Here is a 4,518-nt window from a genome sequence, read left to right as displayed (position 1 = left end):
GGAATTGTGCCAAAACTAACATCACGTCAACAGCTAACTCTAACTTATAAACATTATCCGATAATTCCCTGCTGACTATCAAAACTCTCTTGTTTACTGTTATTCTCGTCAAGTACACCATCTTCTCGGCACATCAACCGGATATGGCATATCGTTGATATATCGTCGTTTGTTATGTAACATCCATTGGCACCGATTAACGTATGTCTCCGAAGACGGGCCAAAAATCTACATAAAGTGTACTTAAAGTGAAACAATGGCTCCAAAGACAGACAATAACTGTAGAGGGCTCTAAAGGAAGCTGTAAAGAAAGAGAAAAATTAAAGAAACAGATATTAAGGAATAGCTCTAAAGGGAGCGAATGATTTATGAAGAATAGTTCTGAGAGAAAATAATTCTAAAGAGCATCTGTAACGAAAGAGAAGGAAGTTATAAAGAATAACTCTATAAGTTCGACAAAAAAAGAAACCTCTAAAGAGAGTGAATAATCTGTAAAAGAGGAATTGTAAGGAGAGAGGAGATTTCTAAAGAATATCCCTCCGTTATATTCTTTACAAAAATATTATATTCTTTACTTTCTATATTCTCTATTATATAGCCTATACATACGTTAGAGACAGAATTTCTAAAATAGGTCTATATAATGTATATATATATTTACTGTATAGTACACACACACCCACATACATCATTCATGAAGGATTGCATGATAGGGTTTGGTTGCATTTTTAATTTAAGGTATTTTATGAAAGATAACCATATTTAACGTATAGCTTAACGTACAGTACAGTCAAACTTCGATATAATGATAAAACACGTAACAGATCCCCCATAAATATCACACAGACAACACTACATTGTCTATACTATATTGTTATAACAATCACCTGACTTCCAAACTCGAACAGGTATATCGATATTATTCCTTTTCGATTTAGCGTCAGTTTCGCAGGCTAACAAACGGTTGACTGTATTTATCTTAACGTATGTTATGTATGACTGTAACGTACAGAGTAGATTTTATGTAGAATTTAACGTAACATGCTCTTAGTTACGTATAAACTAACGTTATAATTGCATGTATAATGGAGTGTAACGCTAAAACTATGCTTTAAACTATTGTACTACGAATACAGTTAGTACGCAATATATTCTCTACTGTACTTCAATTATTAAAGGTCTATTGATACTATTATGTTATAATCATCCCCCTGTCTACGTTAACGATGAGATTGTAGCAATTTTCGCACATAAATGATTAGTATCTTCCCTTATATTTTCTATGTGACCCCCCCGAATAGCGACATTAAGGATCCTTCCGCTCAGCTAAGGAAATGCATTCGTGTTCCATTAACCTAACTTAATACTTTGGTATCTAATCAGCAGACCGTTTGTCTGTCGGATCGAAGCATTAATATTTCGAAGATTCTTACTATGTGCCATCTGTTATATAGGAATTAATCTCGTGATTTGCACCTCCATGCCCCACTCTTTTTAGGTTACTGCATAATATTGATAAGAGAGAAAGAGGGAGAAGACAGGTGTTTTCTTTCAGCTGCAGCACGAATACACCTGCTGTCCAGCAGCCCAGTACAGGAAATGAGTGGACGCCGGAAAAGAACTCATGCCTCCCAAGGGGTGGTAGACGAGAAGGGACTTGTGAAATGACACCAACAATTAAAAGACCTTATCTCTAACATTTGTCAAGCAGTAAGTAGAGAGGTTGGTGACATCCTCTTCCTCGAGTTAGTTGTAAATATTCTTGATGGCCGGAATAAAACTGACAAAGATATATATATATTTTTTTTCTTTTTTATCCTTCCTATCTCCCTCCTCTTTTTGGGTTATACGAAACCCTAAAGTTACGTTTTGTATATTACACTGTTTTGGGTGGTGATACATCAAATAAACTGACATTTGATAAGGATCAGCAACACTTTGTAAACTTTCACTCACTTGACTATAAATGTTTACGAAATGCGCATGGGATGGCGCTTCCGTGTCTGAGAATGCAAAGTCGCGTGCTGATTGACGTCAGGAGAAGACAGCGTTGCCAATCCCGAAAAAAAGGCCGAAAGAAAATGCGAAAAATTCAACCGAAATAAACGTAACGCCATCTGTTTATAAAAATAGTAACTATTTCTGATTATCGTCGTATTTATTATAACATTTAAAATTATGTATGAAATTTTTTTTTTATATATGCGAAATGGATCCATCGAACATCAGCGTATATGACATTAGAAGTGTCAGGTTATAGGTCATGTGGATGTGTGACCCCGGTTCACGGTTTCCTTTGACACCATCTCGACTTACTAACTTCCTTTCGGGTGGCTTGTCTAGCTCAATGTCAATCCCTCCTTCTCAACTCTTAGGATCGACTTACTGCAAGCAGAAGTTAAGGGTCAATTCCTCTTTGATCGCTTTAAGAGCCATCATTTTAGGCCCAGGACCATCTTAAGTCTCTAGAGGCCCTGTTTTCTATTTAAAGTATTTTTTTTATCATATAAACTCGGCTTACCTTGATAGTTTATTACACGGGGTCAGAATACACAACTTTTCAAGTGGATATCTTCATTTCCCTTATAAAATTTGAAAAAATAAAAGTTTTTCAAATTTTCTTTAAGCACTCTTTTTAATATCTATGATACGTACTATATATACCGATATAAATAAAAAATTAAAAAATATATATGTTACATCTTTAACTTTATACATGTAAAATTAAATAAATTAAATTAAATCAATAATTCGTATCGTAAAATAATTTAAATAGTAATAATTTTTAATAATTAAAAAAAATTATATATATACAGAATTTATTTTTTCACTTCATCGATATCATCTTACTGACTTGTGAGAATCAAACTTAACAGCGCCATCTCTTGCTAAAAATAAAAATTATATAAAAATTATCATAACGTATATACTATAATATACATATACATGTTGTGACGTAACTACTTTTAAGTACAACTTAAGGGCTCATATGTAAGAGGCCCAGCCCAGGACCTGGGCATTGTTTCTATAGTATAAATATGAGAATTTTTTTTTATTAAACAAAAAATATATGAACGTTTATTGTGTCGAACTTGAATAGATTATTTTATATAAATAATAGTAATAATAATTTATAAATAGCTTTTTATTTTTGCAGCTGTTTCGTTTGTAGAATTATAATACTTTTGAAATTTTGGTGGAAGTAAGACTTATATTTAAATTATTCATCCATTAATCCAATTATGCAACCGAAATGGCGGCTGTAAACCATACGCCATTGCTGCGATTGTTCTTGTAATTCTTTTGTGATTTCGTATAATTTTTTAAAAATCTTGTTACAGCAAATAATTTTATTTTAATTATTACAAATTATTAAAACAATATTTGATAGATTTCAGCACTTTGCATAGGCCTACATAGTGTGAAAGCGGGGTTCTAAAGAATTGAAGGCCAATACTTATGAGCTGAAATAAACTGAACTGAATTCAACAAAATTAGGGGAAAAAAGAAAAAAACAGTAAATGTTAGAGATCAAAAGTCATATGGTTGTCCAACCTTAATTCATGCTTCCCCCGATACCATCTCGTCTTACTAACTTCTTTGGAAGTTTATCTAGTTAGAATCACACCCTCTTCAACTTGGAACTTGTTGGGAGTTAAGTAAAGGGTCATTTCTTATTGATTGCTTCGAGAGTCATAGAATAATTGGCAGAAACACATAAAAAATAATTAAAAGAAAGAGATATATCCTCCAGAAACAACTGAGAAGTGGGATACTTTCTTTTGTTTTATTCTTACGTTTTAATAAGATTAAACCGAAATGCTTGGCTTAGTTTGGTTTGAAGGTAAAAATTAATGTAGATACGTTATTATTTTTTAAACAGAAGATTTAGGGGGAAAGGATTTTAATTAAAAAATAACTACCATATTTCTGTGCAAATAAGAGCGATCGAGTATAAGAGATGGAGCAAAATACCTTTAAAAAACTATTCTTAAAGATTTTTTTGATATCGGAAGCATTTTTTGTTTTGTCTTTTTATTTTTAATAATGGCTACCACAGAGAGTTAATTAATAGTTACAGTATTAGTATATTTACAATTTACATTTACACAGCAGTGAAGCGCTCTTATAAGGTAAAACAAGCTGGGACATGTTATTTGTGCGCAAATACGGTAATCAAATACAAATATTTATATTTATATAGAAATATAAAATAATTATCCAGATTTAAATGCTAAATTTGAAAGATAGAGGGCATTTTATACCACGTTAAAAGATTATTACTAAAGTGATAAAAACATTAAATAAAATACTAAAACCATTTAAAATAAATCATATAAAATATTTATTACGGATATAAACGTATTTTAAATTTTATTCAACCATGAATTGAAAGAAAACATCCATATTAATGTCGTTTAGAGTAAATTCTCTGACAAATATGGCGCTGCAATCGGTTATGCATACCGATATAATTTAATAATTAATTTTATTTTCAAAAATAACCGAGTGAACTGT

This window comes from Centruroides vittatus, unplaced genomic scaffold, assembly GCF_030686945.1.
Source record: "Centruroides vittatus isolate TY-2023 unplaced genomic scaffold, ASM3068694v2 contig_884, whole genome shotgun sequence".
Classification (NCBI taxonomy): Eukaryota; Metazoa; Arthropoda; class Arachnida; order Scorpiones; family Buthidae; genus Centruroides; species Centruroides vittatus.
This window is presented reverse-complemented; position numbering follows the sequence as displayed.